This window comes from Macaca fascicularis, chromosome 5, assembly GCF_037993035.2.
Source record: "Macaca fascicularis isolate 582-1 chromosome 5, T2T-MFA8v1.1".
Taxonomy (NCBI): Eukaryota; Metazoa; Chordata; class Mammalia; order Primates; family Cercopithecidae; genus Macaca; species Macaca fascicularis.
This window is the reverse complement of record NC_088379.1, coordinates 77,562,838-77,589,605: the sequence shown is the minus strand read 5'-3', so window position 1 is coordinate 77,589,605 and position 26,768 is coordinate 77,562,838. Positions and strand designations below refer to the sequence as shown.

The 26,768-nt window shown below is 41.9% G+C and overlaps 1 protein-coding gene and 1 non-coding gene across 3 annotated transcripts in view; one reads left to right on the top strand and one right to left on the bottom strand.

Moving 5' to 3' along the window:
• Nucleotides 1–26,768, top strand: part of CRACD (capping protein inhibiting regulator of actin dynamics) — a 280,879-nt gene that overhangs the window by 220,069 nt on the left and 34,042 nt on the right. For both annotated transcript variants that reach the window (XM_015450441.3, XM_005555241.4), the window contains exon 3: nt 3,772–3,943. The gene's annotated coding sequence lies outside the window, so the exon portion shown is untranslated. The remainder of the gene's footprint in view (nt 1–3,771; nt 3,944–26,768) is intronic.
• LOC123573755 (U6 spliceosomal RNA) lies at nt 18,182–18,286 on the bottom strand. Its single transcript, XR_006698491.1, has one exon. It is a non-coding gene; the product is annotated as a U6 spliceosomal RNA (small nuclear RNA).

The window sequence follows — 26,768 nt, the reverse complement described above, 5'->3', positions numbered from 1 at the left end:
TGATAGAAAAGGAAAAGTAATTTTACCTTGGAAATAAGTGGAATATAATATAAATAGCCATTTGACCACTTACCGTGATGCTGCCAAACTAGAAATCAGGCATTGTTTACATGTTTTCAGCCTCGGACAGTCGTAGAGAAAGTTTTCAATTAATACATCAGTCATTGCCAAAGATCAGTTATAGAATAGTGCAATAATGATACCTGTGGTGCCTTACAGAATGTTTTTAAATTTAAATTTAAAAAAATCAACCTTTGTAAGGACATTCTTTTAACACATGCCTAATGCTCTTGGATGATCTTCAGAAACTACTGATTATAGTTCTTAAATATTATTCATTGGAGATTTTACTGATAACAACCTAAAGTAGCTGTCATGAAAGTCACTGGCCTATATTTACTCCTGAATAAATAACCAATGAAAAGATACAAACATTCTGAAATCAAACCCTCCATTTTTTTAAACCATTTTTAAATGATATCTCAATTGTATTAGATGATGTGTTAGGCCGTTCTTGCATTGTTATAAAGAAATTCCTGAAACTGGGTAATTTATAAAGAAAAGAGGTGACCAGGCACGGTGGCTCATGCCTGTAATCCCAGCACTTTGGGAGGCCGAAGTGGGCAGATTAATTGAGGTCAGGAGTTGGAGATCGGCCTGGTCAACACAGTGATACCCCGTCTCTACTAAAAATATAAAAATTAACTGGGGGGTGGCCTATGCCTGTAATCCCAGCTACTCAGGAAGCTGAGGCACGAGAATTGCTTGAACCCAGAAGGCTCACAGGAGATTACAGTGAGCCAAGATAGCGCCACTGCACTCCAACCAGGGCGACAGAGTGAGACCCTGTCGCAAAGTTAAAAAAAAAAAAAAAAATTAATTGGCCTACAGTTCTACAGACTGTACAGGAAGCATGGCGCCAACATCTGTTTGCCTTCTGTGGAGGCTTCAGGGAGCTCTACAGGGCGAAAGGCAAAGCAGGAACAGGCAAGACACATGGCAAAAGCAGGAGCAAGGTTAGAGGGAGGTGCCACACTTTTTTTTTTTTTTTTTTTTGAGACAGAGTCTCGCTGTGTCACCCAGGCTGGAGTACAGTGGCATGATCTCTGCTCACTACAACCTTTCAGGTTTGAGTGAGTCTCCTAAGTAGCTGGGACTACAGGCACACGCCACCACACCTGGCTAATTTTGTAAGTGCCACACTTTTAAGCAACCAGATCTCACAATAACTCACTCAATATCACAAGGACAGCACCAGGCCATGAGGGATCCACCCCCATGATCCAGTCACTTCCCACCAAGCCCCGCTTCCAACATTGGGGATTACAATTCAACATGAGATCTAGAGGGAACAACATCCAAACTATATCACACACTTTCCTGTCTTCCAAATAATACACAGTAAAAATAATTTAACTCTTTTTTTGTATGCACCTAGCACAATGCCTATGTATAGCAGGCATCTCATATGTTTTAAATATCCTTTCCTTTAAATGTGATCTGACACAACATCGTTTTTGGGGACCACTGATGTTGGAGGCTCTGTTTGCATCTGTACTAATGCTCCCAGATGGTTGTCTTTTTGTAATTGGTTATTATTCTGTCTGCATCCTCAGCACCTTATGCCACTGCTTAGGATACAATAGTTTGAACCACTTCTTCTCTTCAAATTTTCTTTTTCTTTTTTTTATTTTTTAGAGATGGGGTCTCATATTGCCCAGGGTGGTCTTGAACTCTCGGGCTCAAATGATCCTCCCACTTCAGCCTCCTGAGTAACTGAGATTACAGGCGTGAGCCACCACATCTGGCAGCACTTCAAATTTTCTGTGACATCTCAGTAAGGCCAGAATTGAAGATCACAGAGGAAATGAGATGTCTGGCTTGTTTCCTCACTGACCTCATTTGTGTGCCTGGATTCCTCTATGGATCTGGCCAGCAAAGCTCTGGGGCCTCTGATAGTCAGCTGAGTGGAAGGTGAGGGGAGTTGTGTCTGTGCATTTTGTGCAGGTGTTTTTCAGTTCTCATTGTGAGCTTCTATCTTTACTTCTCTCTCAAAACTTCTGACTCCCTCTTCAAAGATATGTTTCCTGTGATATAGGCATGCTATTTTATCTCTTCATGTTTCAGGTTCCTCATCTGTAAAATGGGCATGTTATTAATAGTGTCAACGTAATAGGATTGTTGTGAGGATTAACTGAGTTAGTATTTATAAAGTTCTTAGAGCCGTGATACATAGTAAGGGTTAAAACATGTTTTTAGGCCAGGCCCAGTGGTTCACGCCTGTAATCCCAGCACTTTGGGAGGCCGAGGCGGGCAGATCATTTGAGGTCAGGAGTTCAAAACCAGCCTGGCCAACATGGTGAAACACCATCTCTACTAAAAACACACACACACACAAAGTTAGCCAGGCATGGTGGCAGGCACCTGTGATCCCAGCTACTCAGGAGGCTGAGACAGAAGAATCACTTGAACCCGGGAGGCAGAGGTTGCAGGGAGCCAAGATCGTGCCATTGCACTCTAGCTTGGGGGACAAGAGTGAAACTCCCATCTCAAAAAAAAAAAAAAAAAAAAAAAAGTTTCTTAAAATAGTTGTCAGACCACTAGAAAAGTGGCTCTTTAAGTTTCTTTAAAAAAAAGGAAGGATCCAGGAAGATGCTGCTTCTGATAGAGGGTGACTTACACTTTCTTTTCCAAGGAGAGAGTAGAATAATGTGAAGGAACTTGTATCCAAAGGCGGAGGACTGAAAGGTATTACCTAAAATGCCCCTAACAAATGTTGGCAGCAATCCTAGGTCCTGACTAATGAAGTAATATATGGAAAGATGTTCATAGCAACTCCTTTGGGGCTCTTCATAGTAGATTTTAAAAAGAGACAAGGGAAATAAACTGGAAATATATGGGGATAGAGGGAATTAGGGGGCAAAACTTACGCCAAGAGTTGGCAGTTATATTCTGTATCTAATAAAGGCCAAAACAGAATGATCCTCAAACTGGAGATATGTAAGATAAAGATAAAAATATTTTTAAAAAACCCACCTGTCTGACTTAAGTGTTTTTCTCAGCATCTTCCATGGAGAAGGGCATTTGGCTATCTGCTTGGTTAAAGAAAGCAGACACTGCCTTATTGCATGTGCAAAGAGGTGCTGTGCTGGCCACCATCAAGCTTGAAATCTTTTCTTTTTCTTTTTTATTTTATTTATTTATTTATTTATTGAGACAGGGTCTTACTCTGTTGCTCAGACTGGAGTGCAGTGGTGTGATCACAGCTCACTGCAGCCTCAACTTCCCGGGCTCAATCAATCCTCCAGCCTCGGCTTCCTAAGTAGCCGAGACTAAAGGCGTGCACCACCAACCCGACTAATTTTCTTATATTTTGTAGAGATGGGATCTCACTATGTTGCCCAGGCTAGTCTCAAACTCCTAGGCTGAAATGCTTCTCCCACCTCAGCCTCCCAAAGTGTTGGGATCACAGGTATGAGCCACCATGCCCTGGCCACTTGGAACCTCTTCTTGTTCTCCCCAGATGTTTCTTGGGAGCCTGGAGGACAGAAGATTCACCATGCCTTTGGCTCGTGCTCTGCCTCACTGTGCATGGATTGCACTGGGGCTGGCTCTGACATTCCTGGCACAGGGCTTGGTTGCTCATTCAGGCTGATGGCCGCCCTTTGCCCTGTCTCCTTTGGCTGGAGGCAGCTGGGTTATAATTTGCTCCTTCGGCTTGGAAATGCAGTCCTGCCGCACTGCAGCGTGTGTTTATTTTATAATCCACAGACAAGAAGAAGGGAGGCAAATTCCAGCCCTTTAAGAAGTTGTTTGGCAAAAGGAAAAAGAAAGACCCTTCGTTGTTCCGGGCGCAGTCGGTGGGGAAGAGGAGTTACTCTCACCAGAGTGTCAGCAATGGGACCTTCTCTTCGGATGAGGAGACCCTGGAAGACAACCTAAGGTAATAACTTGCACTTTATTTTCAGATCTTTGGTGGAGTCCTGGGGTGGGGAATGGGATCCCAAAGGAGATAGGTGCTGTTTTTGGTTCCAGGAGACAAGAACAGAATCACAAACGGGGCAGGGTGTTGGGATCACTCCTGTAATCCCAACACTTTGGGAGGTTGAAATGGGCAGATCACTTGAAGTCAGGGGTTTGAGGCCAGCCTAGGCAACATGGGAAAACCCCATTTCTATTAAGAAAATACAAAAAAAATTAGCCAGGTGTAGTGGTGTGCATCTGTAATCCCAGCTACTGAGGAGGATGAGGCACAAGAATCACTTGTGGAGGGAGGTGGAGGTTGCAGTGAGCTGAGATCATGCCACTGTACTCCAGCCTGGGTGACAGAGTGAGACTCTGCCTCAAAAAAAAAAAAAAAAAAAAAAAAAAGGATCACAAATTGGTTCCATCTCTGGGAACGTGGAAGACTTGGTGTATTCTGCATGGAGAAGTCAGTCACCTTGGGGAGTTAGCAAATGAGTCTGACCTCATTTTCTGGGAGTGCGCAGGAATTGGCCATTCATTTCACTGCTCTTGTTTGTGGAAGGAGGCAACATTTCACTGGCTTGGCTCACCAGGGTTCCTCAGATTGAAGAAGACTGTATTTCCTTATGCCATTGCTTTACAAAGAGAAAGGGTGTCATAGGCTAGACTTTATACTCTTGTTGAGGATGCAGGTTGCTCAGGTACAAGTGGTCACCCCTCATACCCCTGACCATCTCTAGCAACTTCTGGAGCCTGTCTATGATGGAGCTTTTGCCTGCCTCCCTCCCTCCCTCCCTCCCTCCCTTCCTTCCTTACTTCTTTCCTTCCTTCCTTCCTTCCTTCCTTCCTTCCTTCCTTCCTTCCTTCCTTCCTTCTTTCCAGCCTTCCTCCCTCTCTCCCTCCCTCCCTCATTTCCTCCTTCTCTCCCTCCCCCACTTCTCCCTTTCTTCCCTTCCTTCCTTCTTTCTTTCCCCGCCTCTTAGAACACAGGTACTAAATCTGGGTGTGACAGTGTCAGGAACTCAGAAAAGTAGGGTCAGGAAGTACTTTCTCACCTGAGTGCTTGGAATTGAAGTCAGAGTCAGAGCTGGTTAAACTCCCGAGACTGACAGCTTAGAAACCAGCTCCTCTGAGAAACCTTTTCCGACAACCCCATCTGATTTATTTGCCCTTGCCTGTGTTCTTCTAGCATCGTGTGCCTGGTTTCAGCAGAGAGCTTGTCGCTTTCTATGGAAATTTGATTTGCTTGTCTGTCTTTCTCACTCGACTGTCAGTTTCACGAAGTCAGGGACTAGGTTTCATTCAGCCTTGTATTACGTGCTCAAAAAAAAGTTTTCCGTGAATGCCTGACACTGTATAAGCTAAGCGGAAGGAATAGATGGTATCATCTGTGGTATCCGCACCGTGCTTCAAGGACAGAGACAAAAATATCCTCTGTGGTGTGTGTCAGTAAGTAAATTCCAATGAACACTGCTGTTGTGTCCAAATTACAAAACCCTCAGACCAGAGGTGCACATTAAGTTTTACAGCAAATATTCAGCAACATCATTTGTTAATCCTGATACTGACTCTTTTCCTTGACACTTTGTGTTTATTTTCTATTGTCTTTACTCTGTAGGGTAAGAAAATCATTTAATTTGACACAGGGAAAGATGTAACTGAAAGGAGAGCACAGCTAGTGCCAACTCACTCAGCTGTTGGGATACTGTCGCAGTGAATAGTCAAGGAGTATGCAGTTTGAATACATTTTGATTTTACTTCAGGTTTTCAGTTGTAAAATAAGAGTGTGAACTTTTTGGCCTCACGGTATCAGGATGAGGAACAGATAGTAAAATGAGAGTAAGTGGCAGTTTAATACAAAATGAGGTCAAGTCTGGAAAGTTCTCCCTTAGAGGGACTGTTCTATGGAAACACAACCCACCCTTTTTATAGTGTAGTAGGTATAGCATAGTTTTGCCAAGTCTGATTTCATGTTGAGCTGTGTTGGACTCTTACAGGAACCTGGACCCTGGAGGTTCTCTTCCCATTTAAGTCTTATATTCTGTTACCTTAAGGTTTTAGGTTTTACAAAGCCTTGGGAAATTCCACATTGGATCAAATAGCTATATTTCTAATAATGTCACCTGTCCTCATTATTGACTCTTGTCTACAAACCTGCATTTATGAGATGTGTCCTATATTCTTATTAAACACTTCTTTTTATAATAAATTCATCTCATAAGTAAGGATATAAAAGGATAACTTTGGACTATTAATTTTTTAAATGTCAATTTAAATATTTAAAAAATTAGTGGGTATATACCCAGAGGAGTATAAATCATTTTACCATAAAGCCACACGCATGCAAATGTTCACTGCAGCACCGTTCACAATGGCAAAGACACAGAGTCAACCTAAATACCCATCAGTGACAGACTGGATAAAGAAATGTAGTGCATATGCACCATGGAATACTTTGCAGCCACAAAAAAGAACAAGATCATGTCTTCTGCAGGAACATGGATGGAGCTGGAGGCTACTGTTCTTAGCAAACTAATGCAGGAACAGAAAGCCAAATACCACATGTTCTCACTTATAAGTGGGAGCTAAATGATGAGAACTCATGAACACAAAGAGGGGAACAACAGACACTGGAATCTACTTGAGTGTGGAGGGTGAGGGGAGGGAGAGGAGCAGAAAAGATAATTTACTGGGCTTAATACCTGGGTGATGAAATAATCTGTACAGCAAACCCCCATGGCGTGAGTTTACCTATGTAACAAACCTTTGTATGTACCCCTGAACCTAAAGTAAAAGTTAAAAAAAAAAATTAGGATAGAAACACAACAAGATGTGGCGGCAAGTGCCTTTAATCCCAGCTGCTCGGGAGGCTGAGGCGGGAAGATCATTTGAGCCAGGAGTTCAAGGTTGTAATGCGCTATGATCATGGCTATGAATGGCTACTGCACTCTAGCCTGGACAACATAGAAAAAAAAAGATAGAAACACAGGAAAATAGAAGTAATTTTAAAATATGTATTTATCTTTTCTAGGGAATTGACAATTGCAAAGTAATTTCACCTATAAAGTAAATACTACATATGTCGATTATGGTATACCAGAGCTTCTAATTATATGCCTTATTTACAGATGGAGAAAATGAAAAATGTTGTTTTCAGAAATTCTTATTTTTAGTTCATGGTTCAATTAACAGACTATTACTTTATGTTGTGTAATGATTCAAAAAATTTTCTGTGCGTTTTATTTGCTATCTCCAAAATGGACAGTTCTTACAAAAGCACAAAACTCAAAGCTCCATTAACATGATTTTGGGTAGAGGTTGCAAGAAGGTAGATTTCAGCCCAACGTGAGGGAGAATTTCCTAATTAGAACTGCCTAAAAATGGGAGACTTGGCATGTCCCCAAAAAGATTGAGACCAGTGAAGGTGGGATTTCTGCACTGGGTGGGAATTTAAGGGAGCTGAACTTTAACATCCCGTCAAACTCCCAAGAATCTGTAATTCTAGAAATGTTCCCATGACCAAGAATAGCTCCTTATTGATCTGCTCCTTCTGCCTGAAAATTCCCATTTCCTTTGGGTTTCAAAAGCATTCTTTTCTTTCTCTAGGTTAGAAGCCTTTATCTCTCCTAGGCTGCTGCTTTTAAATTATACATTCCTTGGGAAAAGCAAAGCAATAAAACATGATCCGTTTTTAAGAATCTAATGTGATTTCTTTTCTTAATTAAACACAACTAATATTACATTTCCAAAGGTGTCTTAAAACAGTTGTTAAATTTTAAAAGAGGGAGAGGGTCATCTTGGTAAATAGGTTTGGGGAATTCTGAGCAAAAACAAATTAAATAGGATTCTTTATGTGGGACTCCACAGAACTTTTACTATGGAATGTGTCCTGTGAATCCCTAGGAAGAAGGATGTAGTATGCAGTATTTCAATATTCCTTTGACCATAGACCCTTTTTTCACTGAGAATATCCAATGGCATGTATTAAAGCTACCACTAATTGAAGTTAATACAATGTATTAACTTTTACATAGGTGAACTAATATAATATTTACCACAGCTATTTAAGATTTATATTATTATCAACAGTTCAAAGATGAGAAAACTAAGGCTAGCAAGTAATTTGCCTAAGGTCATACAGCTTATAAATCCCTGAGCTACTATTCAAGCAATAAAGAGTGCATTCTTAAGCATCCACTACTGTGCCTCTCAAGGAGGCTGCAGCCTCACTAGGGAGTTACTCATATGGCCCTGCATCATCATACTGGTCCTGAGTCACTAGGCTCAGATGTCTGCCTACCTCCAGCTGCCTGATTGAGGCTCTGTTACTTACTGGGATTCTACTTGTCCTACTTCCAGTTTCTACTGAACACCCAGTGTTTGTTACATCATGCATAACAACAACACTTTATATTAAGTGCCAGATGTAAGCACAGCGAGATGTGAAGGGGTTCTGGAAAGGATGAGCTCACTTGGACTGGAACAGTCGGGAAAAGGTTCAGGATTGAGGAGGCCTTGAGCTGGCTCCAAATGATGAGCAGGACGTGGAGTAGCTGAGAGGGAAGGCATGAACCTGTCAGATAATGGCATAAACAGAAATTTTCATGGAAGAAGGAATATGACAAATAGAATAGGAGGGAACTTTCCAACTCTGTGAGGCCAGTGTTATCCTGATACTAAAATCAGGCAAAGATATCACAAGAAAAAAACTCCACAGACCTATATCCTTTATGATAATAGACACAAAAATGCTTAAGAAAAAACTAGTAGCCTGAATCCAACAACATGTAAGAATGATTAAGTAGCATGACCAAATGGAATTTATCCCAGGAGTGCAAGGTTGGTTTAACATACAAAAGCCAATCAATGTAATATACCATATTAATAAAATAAAGGATAAAAACCACATGATCATCTCAATAAATGCAGAAAAACTATTTGACAAGATCCAACATCCTTTCACGATTTATAAAAAAATAAAAAAAAAGACAACACTGGAAATAGAAGGAAACTCCTTCAACTTGATAAACAGCATCTGAAAAATCCACAGCTAATATCATATTTAATGATGAAAAATGAATGTGATCCCCTTAAGATCAGGAACAAAACAAGGGTTTCTTATCTCATTCCTTCTATTCAACACTGTATTCTACAGTACTATATTGTTGGCTATAGCTGGGACAATTAGAAAAGAAAAAGAAATAAGAGGCATTAATCTTAGAAATGAAGAAGTAAAACTGTATTTGTAGATGCCATGATTGTATATATAGAAAGTCCTAAGGAATACACACACAGAAAGCTATTAGACTAATAAACAAGATTGTGCAAGGTTATAGGATGCAAGATTGGAGTTTTTGGAATATCAGTTGTATTTCCGTACTCTAGCAATTTATAATCTAAAAATGACCTTAGGAAAACAATTCCATTTACATAGCATCAAAAAGAATAAACTACTTAGGAATAAGTTTAACCAAGGAAGTGAAAGACTTGTACACTAAAAATGACAAAATATCATTGAAAGAAATTAAGGAAGACTGAAATGATGGAAAGACATCCCAAGTTCGTGGACTGGAAAACATAATATTGTTAAGATGACAGTACTCCCCAAATTGAGCTACAGAGTCCATGTGGTCCCCATCAAAATCCCAGCTGTCTTTTTTTCCCCCAGAAATTAGCAAGTGGATCCTAAAATTCATATGGAATTGCAGGGGACCCAGAATAGCCAAAACATTATTGAAAAAGGAGAACAAAGATGGAAGACTCACACTTTCTATTTAAAACACTTACTACAAAGCTACAGTAATCTAAACTGTGCGGTACTGGTATAAGGATAGATATATAGACAATGGAATTGAATTGAGAGTCCAGAAATAAACTCTTACATTTGTGGTCAATCGATTTTCAGTAAGTGCTAAGACAATTCAATGGGCAAAGAAGAGTTTTTCAACAAATATTTCCGAGACAATTGGGTAGCCACATGGAAAAGAATGAAATTGGACCCCTTTTTACATCATATACAAAAATTAACTCAAAATGGATCACAGACCTATATGTAAGAATTAAAATTATAGCCGGGCGCAGTGGCTCAAGCCTGTAATCCCAGCACTTTGGGAGGCTGAGATGGGCGGATCACAAGGTCAGGAGATCGAGACCATCCTGGCTAACATGGTGAAACCCCATCTCTACTAAAAAATACAAAAAAACTAGCCGGGTGAGGTGGCGGGTGCCTGTAGTCCCAGCTACTCGGGAGGCTGAGGCAGGAGAATGGCCTGAACCCGGGAGGCGGAGCTTGCAGTGAGGTGAGATCCGGCCACTGCACTCCAGCCTGGGCGACAGAGCGAGACTCCGTCTCAAAAAAAAAAAAAAAAAAAAAAGAATTAAAATTATAAAACTCTTAAAAGAAAAAGTAAATTTCTACGACCTTGAATTAGGCAGTGGTTTTTTAGGTACCAAAAGCACAAGCGACAAATGGAAAAACAGAAAAGTTGGATTACATCAAAATTAAATTTTGTGTTACAAATGATACAATCAAGAAAGTTATAAAACAATCCACAGAATGGATGGAAATATTTGTAAATCATATTCAGAATAGGTAAAAATAAAAAACGAAACTCCCACAACTCAATAATAAAATGACCTTCTCTCCCAGTTTTTTTAATGAGCAAAGGATTCGAATAGACATCACTCCACAAAAGTTATAAAAATATCAATTAACACATTAACCATGCTTGCTCAACATCATTAGCCACCAGGGAAGTGCAAATCAAAACCACAAACAAGATACTATTTCACACCCATTAGGAAGGCTACAACCAAAAAAGACAGACAATAACAAGTGTTGATGAAGATATGTAGGGATTGGAACCCTCACACATTGCTGGTGGGAATATAAAATATTAAAGGTTTAGGGTAATTTTTAGTCCTGATCCCATACCTTCACTTTATAAATGGGGAAAACAGGCTCAAAGAGGTGACAGTGCTATTAATGTTAGAAATGTGACTACAATCCAAGCCTGCCCATTTTGCACATGGTAGTGCTTTTTTCTTGAATAGCCCCATTCCCCATGTTCACCTCCTTCGTCTAATTCCTCTCCATCCTTGAGTTTTCTGCACAAATGTGCCTTCTTTAGGAGAGCAAGCTTTCTCTGATTCCCTCAGCCTAGATCAGGCCCCTCCCCCTGACATTGTTCTCACAGCTTCCTTGACCTTTCCCTAAAAGTAAGCCTTGTGACTTGCCATTGATTGTATTTCCAGCCTCTAACGCTGGGCCTGGCACATAGCAGCTATTCAGTAAGCATTTATTCAGTGAATGAATGCATGATTATTGTTCTTCGCCATACTGACTTTTCCCACTGGACAAGTCAGTGTTCATCTAATTTGGCCTCCAGTTTCCCACCTTGGTAAAGAGTATCACAGTCCCTCTGACCTGCTGGAAAAGGAAGAATCCACAGTTGGTGTCATGAGACATCATGTCACCAGTGAAATTATAGTGAAGTGCAGGTTCCCTGCTTATCCTTGTGTGCATTGATTCACCTGATCTTGCTGCTTTTCAGAGGATGAAGTCAGAAAGGACCTGTTATACTTGATTGTTTATCCTCTATCCTTAGGAACATGGAATGTGCTGAAATTGAATAGGGAATGGTGAAAAGGTGCAAATAAATAAATAAAATTAGGGATTTTATTTAAATAAAAATTAAATAAAAATTAGGGACTAAGCAGGAAAATCAACAGAGCTGAGCTGAAGAAGTCTAGAGAAAAAGAAGGTTGATGAATCAGTTATAGCAGGGGTCCCCAACCCCCAGGTGGTGAACCAGTACTGGTCTGTGGCCTGTTAGGAACCAGGCCGCACAGCAGGAGGTAAGTGGCAGGCAAGGGGGCGTTACTGCCTGAGCTCCACCTCCTATCAGCTCAGCAGCGGCATTAGATTCTCATGGGAGCATGAACCCTATTGTGAACTGTGCATGTGAGGGATCTAGGTGGCGTGCTTTTTATGAGAGTTTAATGCCTGATAATCTGAGGTGGAACAGTTTCATCCTGAAACCATCCTCCCACCCCCTGTCCATGAAAAAATTGTCTTCCACAAAACCGGTTCCTGGTGCTGAAAAGGTTGGGGACTGCTGAGGTATAGCGATTCTTAGAGATACAATATGTTGTAAATGCAGCAGAACAGGAGCTAGGGACCTCTCGGGAAGCCAGGTGTTTCACTCGAGAGCTGTGTGACCCTAACCTAGCTAGCCCCTTCATCTCCCAGGATTACTAGAAGGACAAAAATGCACATGACATTGTGCTATCTGCAACAAAGCACTTTAAAAAGCAGGTTAATATTAGTATTGAGATAAAGAGAATATTGATGACTACTATTTCCAGAGCATTAACCAGAGGAAAATTGATTCAAATGACAGCTACAGAGGTTTATGAAAAGATCTTTCTCCACATGGGGAAACGGAGTGGAATAAATAGCATGGAAGCCTGTGAAGTGGACTTTAGAGGCAAGTTAGAGGATCACTTGTCCTAGGTGCTATAGACACAGGACTGAACTTTACAGACTGCAGTAGATGACCCTCTGACTTCCAATTCTAAGATTCTCCCTTTGAGATTCCAAACTTTCCTCCTCTTCCTTGAATTTATATGACATACCCGGTTTCTTTTGTAATTAACAGATAATTTGGTACACTATAGCCTATCAAGTACCATATATTTTGATAGAATACCCAAGTTCTGGATGAGCCTCTAAGTCAGATAATCTGACTCCAGTCGCTTCCAGCAATTCTAGTTTGTTTGATGAGGGTATTTAATTGCTCTTTAACATTTCATTTGAATGAGACTCACGAATCTATTTAGGAAGAAAACTGCTGATCAATTGCAATTGCCCCTGTTGTCATGGAAACAAGCTGAAATGGGACTATAATTATATTTCCTTATTCCTGAAGTGAATCCCTAATCATTGCCATAGTAATTACCCAATATCTATGGTCCCAAATTACATGATTCTTGTCCAAAAAAGACAAAGGATAAGGAATAGGAGGGCTGGCCTGAGGCATGCATTCACTGTGCAGCTGCAGAAAGCCTTCTCCTTTTTTGGATGGGAAGAATTTCCCTCTGTAGGCTCGCACTCCACAGTTGGATGATGTCAGCAGGTCTTAGATTGTGCCCAGTGCTTAGAAGAGTGGCTCGAAAGCTGTATCAGGTAGGACGATTTCAGTTGTAACAGAAATCAGAACTACTAGCATCTTCAGCAGGAATCAAGTGTATTGTCTGATGGACCAGAAAGTCTGGAACACTTTCCAGGTTCCAAGGTTGGTTGATGAAATGGCCCAGCAACATCCCCAGGATCCAGTCTGAGTCCCTTTTTCTCTGGCATCCTCGGGGAGTGGCCTCTTGTCCTCAGGTTTGTTCCCTCATGGTCACAAGATGACTGTCACAGTTCCAGGTGTCACAGGAGGATGACAAAGACCACGGACAGAAAGAAGGCAGTTCCTGTCTTGTATTATGGTGAATGCGGAGAACTTTCTCAGAAATGCCTCTGCCTACCAAACTTCCCCTTGCTTTTCATTGTTCCTTTCGCATAGACACTATCTTTAGCAGATAGTGGCACCAGACAACAGAGCTTAAAACGGAGATTGCTCTTCCTGAGGCCTCTCTGCTCTCCTTAGCACTAAGTGCCTGGTGGGTGGGAGACGGAGTAGCATGGCTGCAGGGCTAACTTAGTTTGTTTTACTTTCCTTTGCAACCTCTCTCTCTGCTCTGACCTTCCAATGTGCTGAGCTCCAGGCCGCAGACCCAGCATACACCTCTGTCTCTTCTCTCCCCTTCCTCCAGATAGGTATGAGCATAGAGCACTGGGCCTGGGTGTCAGCATCCCAGGACCATGGGGTGTGACATCCTTTGCTCTCAGGCAGCAGCACATGCCACCAAGAAAGAAGGGCAGCCTCCTGGGGAGAAGTAGAGTCACAATACAGGGAGTTGTGCACGTGAGTCATCCGTCCAGGTGAGCTAGACTAGAAGAGAGAATCCAGACGCGGACCTAGAAGCATAGTGTGGTAGCTGTTTTTTGGTCACTTAGCCATTAGCATCCAGTTCCCCTTCTTGAGTCAAGGTGACCCCCTGAAAGCTCCTTCCCTTTTAGGGAGTCGTCTTTACCTTGCTGTGTATAGCTCTGATAGGACATAGTGCCTGCTTCCTAGGACAGAAATCAAAAGGATCAGATCTTCCACCTCCATTCCCACTGCAGCCTGGCATGAGCCTGCAACCCAGCCTGGCCAATCACATGTTCTCCCTTAGGACTTTGACTTGGCCGGTGAGTCAAAGATGTAAGGAACACAACTTCTAGGAAGAGTAGTTACCGGCTCACTCTGGCCTAATGGCGGCTGTGGCTCCTGATGCCTAGGCTCTAGAACTCTCCTACCTAACTCCAGTGTTTTTCCAAGCCTGCAGTCTGGCTTCTTTTGTTCTGTGAGCCTCCACTATACTTCTAGTACATTTTCTTTAGGTTGAGTAAGACAAAGTTTCTGTTGCCTACAGCTCAGAATGGTAACTGACACATGTAGACACCAGGAAACTAGATGTGAGAGAGAAGGTTTGAAATAGAAAGTAGGAAGCAAAGCCTGGAGCAGTTACCTGGTTTAAGTTGAAAAGAAGGCTCAAAAAGCCTTGAGAGAGGCTGAACAGCCTCCTGACTTGCCCACCCATTGGCTTCTTGGAGCTTTGTGAAGTGACCTCATGGAAAACAGCCATGATCTGAACATATTCTGCATTTTCCCATAACACATCTGCATCAGACTTTCCATTACCTCGGTGACCTCTCTACAGAAAACCCACCTAGTAAACCAACTCACCCTACAGTAGTTATCATTTTCTCATCCATTGAAAATGTTTGGTGGGGCACAGCGGCTCACACCTGTGATACTAGCACTTTGGGAGGCTGAGGTGGGAGGATTCCTTGAGCCCAGGAGTTTCAGACCAGCCTGGTCAACATAGTAAGAACCCATCCTAAAGTGAAAAAAAAAAAAAAAAAAGGCTGACAAATTTGATAATGAAAGCACTATGGGAAAAACAGATAATAGATGTGATCCCTGACCTCATGCCACACATAATACTGGGGTAGAGATAAGATGGTATCACTATTGTCAGTAAAATCACATTGGCCAGGCACGGTGTCTCACGCCTCTAATCCCAGCACTTTGGGATGCCGAGGCAGGTGGATCGCCTGAGGTTAGGAGTTCAAGACCAGCCTAACCAACATGGTGAAACCCCATCTCTACTAAAAATGTAAAAATTAGCCAGACGTGGTAGTGGGCACTTATAATCCCAGCTACTTGGGAGGCTGAAGCAGGAGAATTGCTTGAACCCAGAAGACGGAGGGTTGCAGTGAGCCGACACGGTGCCACTGCACTCCAGCCTGGGCTACAGAGTGAGATTCTGTCTCAAAAAAAAAAAAAAAAAAATCACATCTGTGTTTTGCTTTACAACATGCAAAGTACTTTTATGTTCTCTCTTGTTAACGTCTTGGTTACAGTAACCGTAACATCAAACAGTATGAGATTCATGCAAAGGGATTCCTGAGGGACAAAAGGGAGCAAGAAAAGGTGTATGGGGTTGATAAGGTTTGAGCTGGACCTCGAAATACGGTGTATTAGTCTGTTTTCACATTGATATAAAGAGACTGTGTGATTTATAAGGAAAAGAGGTTTAATGGACTCACAGTTCCACAAGCTTAACAGGAAGCATGGCTGGGAGGCCTCAGGAAGCTTACAGTCATGCTGAAAGGTGAAGGGGTAGCACACACATCTTACCATGGTAGAGCAGGAGAGACAAAGAGAGAAGGGGGAAGTGCCACACACTTTTCAACCATCATATCTTGTGAGAATGCACTCACTATCACAAGAACAGCATGACGGAATCCACCCCCATGATCCAGTCACCTCCCACCAGGCCGCCCCTCCAATTCAACATGAGATTTGGGCGGGGACACAAATCCAAACCACATCAGTGGGTAAGGACCGAATTGTGAGACTGGCACTGGGCAGTCCGTGCAGCAGAAGAGCCGATGCGGTAATAGAACCCAGTGATGGTATTTGAGGAACTGACAGGTCAGGTTTGCCTCTTGGGTGCTTGAAGTAGGGTGACATTAGATAATAACTTTTTTTTTAGGAGACAGTGTCTTGCTCTGTCACAAAGGCTGGAGTGCAGTGGTGAGATCACAGCTCACTGCAGCCTCAAACTCCTGAATTCAAGCAGTCCTCCCACCTCAGCCTCCTGAGTAGCTGGGACGACAGGCACGGGCCACCACGCCCCATTAATTTTTTTATTTTTTATTTTTAGAGACAGGGTCTTGTAGTGTTGTTGCCCAGGCTGGTCTCAGACTCCTGGCCTCAAGCCATCCTCCTGCCTTGGTCTCCCAAAGCACTAGGATGATAGGTGTGAGCCACCATGCCCAGCACTGCTTACACCATTCTTCGTGTCTTACATATCATACATTTAATTCTAGTGAAAGCTCTGTGAGGTAGGGCCTATTATTATCCCCAGTTAACAGTTAAGGAAACTTCAACATAAAAAGTAATAATAAAAATAAAAGCTTCACCTGAGCAAAGGTTACAGTATGTGAGCCCTAACCATTGCTGCTGGCATGCTTATGAGCATAATCATCCTATCCATATACTATTCCAGCAAATTGCGATGACCCATCCAGGCCTCCACTGAGTTTGCTAAGCTCTTGACAACTTTAAGCACAGAAATAGGCCCTTCAAAATGCCCTGTATTTTGATGTATTTGCTACCAAAGTGAGCCTGACAGTACTGTGTTATTTGTTCTATAACAGCCTTTTATTTTCTTTTATTTTTAGAGGCAGGGCCTTTGTCACCTAAGCTGGAGTGCAGTGACGTGATCATAACTCACTGCAGCCTCGGATTCCTGGGCTCAAGCAATCTGCCTGCTTCAGCCTCCTGAGTAGCAGGGACTGCAGATGTGCAGCACTATGCCTGGCTGAATTTTTTTTTTTTTTTCTTTTTTTTTAGATACAGAGTCTCACTCTGTTACCCAGGCTGGAGTGAAGTGGCACGATTTTGGCTCAGTGCAACCTCTGTCTCCCAGGTTCAAGGGATTCTTCTGTCTCAGCCTCCCGAGTAGCTGGGTTTACAGGCATGAACCACCACGCCCAGCTAATTTTTATTTTTTTAGTAGAGGGGGTTTCACCATCTTGGCCAGGGTGGTGTTGAACTCCTGACCTCAGGCGATCTGCCTACCTCGGCCTCCCACAGTGCTGGGATTATAGGCAAGAGTCACTGTGCCCAGTCAACCTGGCTAATTTTTTAAATTATTTTTTGTAGAGATGGGCTCTTGCCATGGTTCCCAGGCTGATCTTGAATTCCTGGGTTCAAACTATTCTCCCTGCTCAAAGCGTTGGGATTATAGCCATTATCCAGCATGCCTGGCCCTAAAGTAGTCGTTTGGAGCCTCTAGGTAGAATCTTGGAGTTAATTCATCTAACTCTGGGTAAATGAAAGGAAAGAGGAGGTGGAGTAAAGGAGAAACACCAATGTGTGTTTCCTGCTGTCTTTCTAAACCCATAATGAGTTAGATCAGAGGGCTTAAATGTTTTAAGATGTAGGTAGAACAGGACCCTGTAAACCTCTGTGAGTTTTTCTTAGTGCTAAATGCATCTTCCCTTAGAATTGACTCAACCTATTCAAAGCCTCTAGTCTGTAGCTAATAGTTCCTGGAGTGGGTTCATGATATTTGAACCTTCTTAGGTAGGAGTTGCATGGATGACACCCTAGGGGCTATTGTTCTGTGCATCAGGTACCAGGATCAGGTTTTCAAGAACTGACTTCAAAATTTCCCATGATTTTAGGCAAATGTCAAGGATTTTTCCTCTTTTCCTTTTTTCTCCTTCTTTTCTTAATTTCCTCCTCTTCTTCCTACCTTCCTTCTCCTACTCTTGTATTTTTAAAAAAATCCATTTTTATATCAGATTCAGAGAGTACATGTATAGGTTTGTTACAAGGGTGTATTACATCATGCTGAGGTTTGAGCTTCATTTAATCCTGTCACTCAGATAGTGAACAAAGTACCCAATAGGCAATGTATCAGCTCTTGCCCCCCGCTCCCTCCCTCTCTCCTATTAGAGTCCCCAATGTCTGTTGTTCCCATCTTTATGTCTGTGTGTTCCCAAGACTTGGCTCCCACTTATAAGTGAGAACATGCGATATTTAATTTTCTGTTTCTGCATTAATTCACCTAATTGCATGTCATCCTTGGACAGGGACCATGATAATCTTCTCCATATCCAGTTCCAGTTTTAGTGTATGTGCTGCTGAAGTGCTCTACTCTTTCTCTTCCTCTTCCTCTTCCTCCTCCTCTTTTGTTTACTTCTTTGGTCTTATGAGGTCACTACTGATCTTTACAGATATTGACTGTTTAATTTGGGTGGAGGATATCAAGATGATGTAGATCTTCTATGTGGAATGGGTACTTGCGGCACACCTATTTATCTTTCAGCCGTGTCTACACGTAGATATGAGTCACAAGGCTGCATTCCTGTGTTTTTAAAATCTTCATCAGCACACTCATGTTCATTGCAGTCCTACTTACAATAGCCAAAAAGGAGAAACAACCCAAATGCCCATTGACGGGTGAATGTATAAACATGATATATACGTACAATGGAATTATTCATTCTTAAAAAGGAAGGAAATTCTGACACATGCTACAATGTGGATGAACTTTCAAAACATTATGCTAAGTGAAATAAGCCAGGCACAAAAGGACAGATATCCTATGATTCCATTTAAAGGAAGTACCTGAAATAGTAAAATTCATAGAGACAGAAAGTACAATAGTAGTTGCCAGGCGCTGGGGAGAGGGGAGAATGGGAAGTTATTGTTGCATGGATATGAAGTTTCAATTTGGGATGAGGATAAAGTTCTAGAAGTTGATAGTGGTGATGCTTTCATTATAATATGAGTGTATTTAATGCCACTGAACTGTGTACTTAAAAAATGTTAAAATGCTAAATTTTATGTTATATGCATTTTATCGTTATAAAATTTTGATCAATATTACATAAATATGAAAAAAATTATGGATGCTGGGATCCCACTTGGTATTGACAGATTTTGTGTTTAAGAATTAAAATTAGGCTGGGCATGGCGGTTCTTGCCTGTAATCCCAGCACTTTGGGAGGCCAAAGCAGGAGGATCGCTTGAGCCCAGGAGTTCAAGACCAACCTGGGCAACATGGCAAGATTTCATCTCTATGAAAAATTTAAAAACTTAGCCAGGCACAGTGGTGCATGCCTGTATTTCCAGCTACTTGGGAGGCTGAGGTGGGAGGAGCCCTTGAGCCTGGAGAGTTCCAGGCTGCAGTGAGCAGAGAGACCACTGCAACAGAATGCCTGGGCAACAGAATGCCTAAGCAACAGAATGGGACTCTATCTCAAAAACAAAACAAAGTAAAACTGGTATATCCTCTTTTATATAAGATTTGCAATTGTAGGTGAACTGGAACCCTCTTAATTAATGCTCCCTTCTTGTCGTGATCCAGCAGCCACCATTCGTATAATGTCTTTGTTCTCTAAGAAATCCAAACATCTGTAAACACTGTATTAAGCCCTGTCAACAGTGAGCCAGGAGCCTGAGTTCTGGTTTCTGTTTTGATTGAGTCTGTCTCTTCACTTTGCTGGGCCTCAGCTTCTCCATCCATAAAGACTTGGGTCTTGGACTCCATGAGCACAGAGGGGCCCTTTCTTTAGTGGCTGTTGGCTGTGTGAGGGCTGTCCCTGTCATCGCTGATACAGTACACTGCCTTTTGCTGCTGCCAGTTTACTCGTAGAGACTCACTAGAGATGTGAAGAGCAGCGCTCCAGGCCTCCAGACACAGGTGCAGAGAAATATTGGCAGGCAGAGTGGACTGTAGGCTCAGAATGGGTCTGTGAGCTCAGGATTTCCAGTCTTCTGCATGAAGTTTTACATTGTCTTTGAAGGATTTCTGAAAGTGAAAGCCCAGACAATGTTATCGGTTAAGGTTTTTGCAGTTTATCTTCTTCCTAATCTGAACTCTACCTCACTTATAAAATAATATAGCACAGAGTCCTGGGGATGAGAGTAACAAAGAAATAGAAAAGACAGGAGTTCTGTGGGAAAATTGATGAATTCGTGTTGAGTTTGCAGAGACAGTGGGAGAGTCATTCCACTGTAGCTGGAGACACATGAGAAGAGCGTATTGGAGTGAGGCAGTTATTAAAGGTAAAGCCAGAAGAGCAACCTCAGGCTGTTCTCTCATCAATGTCTTTGGCAAGATAACTGCAGGAGGCAGTGAAGAGTAGAGGGCAAGTCCAAAAGCTGGTATCTTTGAGCTGATTAGAAACCCCTGATGAAATGTTTCGAAGCCCAACCTCTCTGTCAATACAAATAATATCAATGACAACAGCAAATCAGAACAGAAATGTAGAAATGACAGTTACAACGTCTCAGCCATGCTCCTTTCTGTACATAGGAGAGCTGACTGCCTTCTAGAGCCCCAGGAACTTCTGCTGTTTGGACCTCCAATCCAAAAGGACTATTTTTCTGACCTCTGTAAGTCAGGGCTGTGATTCTTCTCTAGGCTTATGAAAACTGTTCCTCAGAGACCAGTGCTGTTCTGAACTTCCCAAGTGGGCCTTTCTTTCTCTCTTTGTAGAGTTGGCTTTTACCATGTGTGCTTTGCATTTGACTTCAAATCTTGTTTAAATTAAAATGATTGTTAAATGACTGTATTGACAATCCCCCAGTTCAAGGTTTAAAATCTGTGGGATTTTAGAGGTCTTTATAAGCAAGAGGCTGCTCTGTGTTCTCAGTAGCAGAAGAGAAGGTTCCCGCCTGCAAGTCCATTTCCTATCATTTTAGCAGAGAGAGAGGGAGGGCAAGTTGCAGCATTGAGGCTGAAAGGCCCCTCTCTCGGTTCCCTCAAAAGGAAGCAGGGAGAGGTGGAGTTGGCCTGCTTCACAATCAACTGTGAAAGATCTTTAAATGTCAAGAGTGAAGAAGTACGATGAACTCTGCTAAGGTACAATTTGTGGTAAATTGCCCCTCCACCTCCCGATCATGTAATTTGCAGTTCCCAGCTGGTTAAGGACCATGGTTCCATCAAGCTCTGTGTTCATTAGAACATGGTTTCAAGCTGAGATCTCCATGCGTAGGCTGTTCAGTTTCAATTCCAACCCTGCCTCAAATTTTGGAACTTTGGGCAATAGTTTTACCCGCTTGTTGCCTCAGCTTCCCCTTCAGAGAACAGGAAATAATCTACATTGTAGAGTTGTTTGGAGCTGGAACTGGTAACCATGCTTACCAAAGATTTAGCATTAGATTTAATATTACACAAACTGCTGCCCTCTTTCTGCTGCTCTAACCATATGACTGACGTACCTGCCCCCATTTTGCCTCCTACCATGATTGTAAACTTCTTGAGGCCCTTACCAGAAGCCAGGCAGATAATTAGTGCCATGCTTATACAGCCTGCAGAACCTCTTTTTATAAATTACCCAGCCTCAGGTATTTCTCTGCAGTAACCCCAAAAATGACCTAATATAGAAAACTGGTACCAAAGAATGGAGCATTGCTATAAAGATACCTGAAAATGTCAAAACAGCCTTAGAACTGGGTAACAGGCAAAGGTTGGAAGAGTTTGGAGGGCTCAGGAAAAGACAAGAAGATGAGGGAAAGTTTGGAATTTCTTAGAGACTGGTTAAATACTTGTGACTAAAAATGCTGATAGTGATATGGACAGTGAAGGCCAGGCTAATGAGGTCTCAGATGGAAATAAGGAACTTACTGAGAACTGGAGCCAAGGTCTCCTTTGTTGTACTGTAGCAAATAACTTGGCTGCATTGTGTTCATTCCTTAGGGATCTGTGGTAGTTTGAACTCAAGAGTGGTGACTAAGGGTATCTGTTGAAAGAAATTTTTAAGCAGCAAAGCATTTAAGATGTGACCTGGCTGCTTCTAACAGTTTACATTCAGATATGCCAAGGAGGAGGACCTTAGGAAACAACCCAGGCTCTCAGTTGAGGCTGTGGGAGGACTACACCCTAGAAGTGTAGGCAAAACAGAAGTAGTCTGAGCCTTACAAAGATGACTAACTAGCATGAATTAGCTCAGTCTTTGACTGGATTGAAGTGAAGTGCTTCTTTGCTGTTTGCAGCCTTCAAGAAGATCGGGTGAGTCCTCTCTGGAAGAAGAGAACCCAGCCTCTAAAATTTTTGAGGCATGATCTGTGAAGTTTAATTAAAAATTACCAGGCATCTAAGAAACAGACTACAAGAAAAACAAGATAATAGAAATAGACCTAAAGGTGACCTAGATGTTGGAGTCTCAGATAGACTTTCAAATAATTGTGATTAATATATTCAAGAATATAGTTTACAAGATGGAGAATTTCAGCAGATAACTTAAATTTATTAAACAATTAAATGGAAATTTGAGATCCAAAATATACTTCTGAAATTAAGAACTCAACAGATGGGTTTTAACAGCAGATTGGACTTAAAGAGAAAATTAGTGAGCTGGAAGCAGGTCCATAGAAATAATCCAGTCTGAATCATATTGAGTATAAAGATGGTAGCTACAATAATGAGAATAAAAGTTATGTGGCTTGTACTTAAAAGCATCTAACATGGGAGGATCAGAGAGAGATGAGAGGAAAAATGGGGCAGAAGCAATATTTAAGGGATAAAGGCTGAGAATTTTCCAAAGCTGATGAAAGACATCAAGCTACAGATTTAAGAAGCATTGTGTAACCCAAGCTGAATAAATTAAAAGAAGCTCACACCCTGCTACACCCACTGCTAAAAACCAAAGATAAAGAGGCTAATTTTAAAATCGGCTAGAAATGAAAGATAGCTGTATTAGTCTGCTCTTGCACTGCTGTAAAGAAATACCTGAGACTGGGTAATTTATAAAGAAAAGAGGTTTAATTGGCCATGATCCTGCAGGCTGTACAGAAAACATAGTGGTTTCTACTTCTAAGGAGGCCTCAAGAAGCTTCCAATCATGGCAGAAGGCAAAGAGGGAGTGAGGTGTTTCACACGGCAGGAGCAGGAGCAAGAGAGAGCAAGGCAGGAGGTGCTGCATGCTTTTTAACGACAAGATCTTGCAAGAACTCACTCACTACCATGAAAATAGCACCAAGGGGATTATGCTGAACCATTCATAAGAAATCCATCCCCATGATCCAGCCACCTCCCACCATTGGAGACTACAATTTGACATGAGATTTGTCAGGGCACAGATCCAAATCATATCAGTAGATCATGTGTCTTTTCAAAGACGCGGTAATACAAGCATATCTACAAAAATTCTATGCATCAGGTGTGGTGACTCATGCCTGTAATTCCAGCACTTTGGGAGGCCAAGGTGGGAGGATTGCTTAAGGCAGGAGTTCCAGACCAGCCTGGGAAAGATGGCAAGAACTCATCTCTACAAAAAATTTTAAAAGTAGCCAGGTATGCTGGCATGAGCCTGTAGTCCCAGCTACTTGGGAGACTGAGGCAGGAGGATCCCCTGAACCCAGGAGTTCAAGGTTGCCCAGGAGCTATGATTCAGCCACTGCACTCCAGCCTTGGTGACTGAGACCCTGTCGTACAAAAAAAAAAAAAAAAAAATCAGCAGTCATGTTATTATAATTAATAAATAAATTTAGCAAAGTCTCTGGTTATAAGATCAGTGTACAAAAATAAGTTACATTTTATATCCACTAATTAAAAAATTAGAAAATAGAAATTTTAGTCTATACCATTTACAATAAATTCAGAAACACCAAATATATAAGAATAAACGCATCAAAATATGTGCAAGACCTCTATACAGAAAACTTCAACACATTTGTTAAGAGAAATTAAAGATGATATAAATACATGAGGAGTTAGCCATGTTCATGGATTACAAGATTCAATATTATAAAAACATCAGTTTAAAAATGTATAGATTTAATGCCATCTAAAAGCAATCTCAATATTATATTCATGTATGTGTATATGTATAAATTTATGTAGAGGCCAGGTGTATATGTATAAATTTATGTAGAGGCCAGGTATAGCGGCTCATGCTTGTAATCCCAGTACTTTGGGAGGCCAAGGTGGACAGATCACTTGAGACCAGGAGTTCAATACCAGCCTGGCCAACATGGCAAAACCCCATCTCTACCAAAAATACAAAATTTAACCAGGTGTGGTGATGGGCATCTGTAATCCCAGCTACTCAGGAGCTTGAGGCAGGAGAATTGCTTGAACTCAGAAGGTAGAGGTTACAGTAAGCTGAGATCGCGCCACTGCACTCCAGCCTGGGTCACAGAGTGAGATCTTGTCTCAAAAGTAAATAATAAAACCCAGAAAACGAAAGCTGAAAAACTTAAACTACTAGATATCAAGACTCCTTAAAAAGCTACAGCAATTAAGATAGTGTGTTATTGGTATAAAAGCAGATAAGTAAAAAAAAGTAAAAACAAAACAACAGCAACAAAAAACAGACAAGTAGACCAATGGAACAGAGGCCAGACAAAATTACAATATAGACAGTTACTTAATTTATAGCAAATTGCTCATTGTCTTCAAACCTTAGTTTCCGTGTCCAAAAAATACCCTTACTAACAGTGCCTACCACATAAGTTTTAAATATTACATATCAAAAAGATTCTGATATTATGTTAAAGAGGTTAGCATATATGCAAGGTACATTGCAAGTGTTCAATAAAATTTAGCTAGGATAAATATTACCACTGTGACCACCACTATTATAATTACTACTACTGCTATTATTACTCTTCATTTTCTCGATTTTTCAATATGATCATCTGGAAATGAGTAATGGATGGATATCAGATCTTTGCTGGCAACAGGAATGTTTGGAGTTCAACACCAAAGAGCAGGAGAGTGCCAATTCTTAGCCTATGTAGAAAAAATAATGGGATCAGTGGGATAAACTTCATGACTCAGTCAAGGTTGACTTAGAAACTGGAATGGAACTTAGCCTAGCACTGCTGTATTCTGTACACAAAACTGCGAGAAATTAGTAAATATATATATATGCTCTTTGCAAAAATACAGTGTAGAAATGAAGTCATTTACCCCTTCTCTCAACTGAGTCATAACCAGCAGTCTGAAAAAGAAGTTTAAACAGAGAATATTCAGAAGTTCAATTCCACAACTTCGAATGAAAAGCATATTTCCTAACATTTTTAGGTGAACTTGGAAGCTCAGTTTGTGACATAGGTCCCAGATTTTCTGAGGACAGGGAGATCATAACATATTAATCTCCCAGCATGTTTCCTAAAAGAGTGCCTCATATTTCATAAAGGGAATTGCTGCTATATGGTGCCCTGGGTTATTTAGCTGAAGACTTATGCCTTATTCTAGTTATTTAGTATCTTCAGCCCTCTCATAGTCCAGCCCCCGTGGCATCTGCACCATGTTCCTCTCCCATACCCTGTGTCACTCATGGGTGGCAATACTATAAGACCGTGTACCACTTTAAAATATGGCAGCTGGCTGGCATGGGATTATTCTCAGCAGATCTGAGTTCAGTTTCTCACTCTATTCCTTCAATTTGCATGTCTTTATATGTTATTTACTTGCTGAGTTTCATCTGTCACAAGATGGTGATGATGGGGATTAAATGAGATAATGAAAGTAAAACTCCACACAGTTTTTTTTTTTTTTTTTTGAGATGGAGTCTCGCTCTGTCACCCGGGCTGGAGTGCAGTGGCCGGATCTCAGCTCACTGCAAGCTCCGCCTCCCAGGTTTACGCCATTCTCCTGCCTCAGCCTCCCAAGTAGCTGGGATTACAGGCGCCCGCCACCTCGCCTGGCTAGTTTTTTTTTTGTATTTTTTAGTAGAGACGGGGTTTCACTGTGTTAGCCAGGATAGTCTCGATCTCCTGACCTCGTGATCCGCCCGTCTCGGCCTCCCAAAGTGCTGGGATTACAGGCACACAGTTTTTTTTTTAAATCAAAGTAAGGGTTGATGTTTATAATAATTATTATTATTGCGTAAGATCACATAGCCGGGAGGCTCACATCCAAGTCTTTTGTTTGTAAACCTCGCACACTTTTCCACCATCCTGCCTGTAATTTAGCAAACTAGATTATAAAATTTGGTAATTAGTGTTCCCAACTGGGTCTAGACTTGGGCAGATAACAAATACGGCTGCCCCAGGACCTTGCCCACTGCAATCTGTAATTCAGTTCATAGGCACTGCTGGGAACACCTGCCCCCAGTGCTGACTGTTCTCTCATGCACTTGGTCACTGAGAAAACCCCAGTAGGGGCCCCTTTCTGGGGAGGGGAAGGAGGAGGATGTGCTCTCTCTCCCTTCCAAGTGCTGCCTGTATTGCCTGGCATTGTGCCTGCCTTGGTGCTCTTCCTGCCCCTGTGAGGAGCTGGCAGCCTCAGTGTGTACTCTTTCCCAGAGATAAGTTAGTTTCCAAGATCAAGTAAGGAACAGTTTGCTTCTGCTGCTTCCTCTTTGTGCATTTCTTTTTTTTTTTCTTTTTTTTTTTTTGAGACGGAGTCTCGCTCTGTCTCATCTAGGCTGGAGTGCAGTGGCGTGATGTTGGCTCACTGCAATCTTCACCTCCCGGGTTCAAGCAGTTCTCCCATCTGAGTCTCCCAAGTAGCTGGGATTACAGGTGCCCGCCACCACACCTGGCTAATTTTTTTTTTTTTAGTAGAGATGGGGTTTCACCATATTGGCCAGGCTGGTCTCGAACTCCGGACCTCAGGTGATCTGCCTGCCTCTGCCTCCCAAAGTGCTGGGCTTGGCATGAGCCACTGTGCCT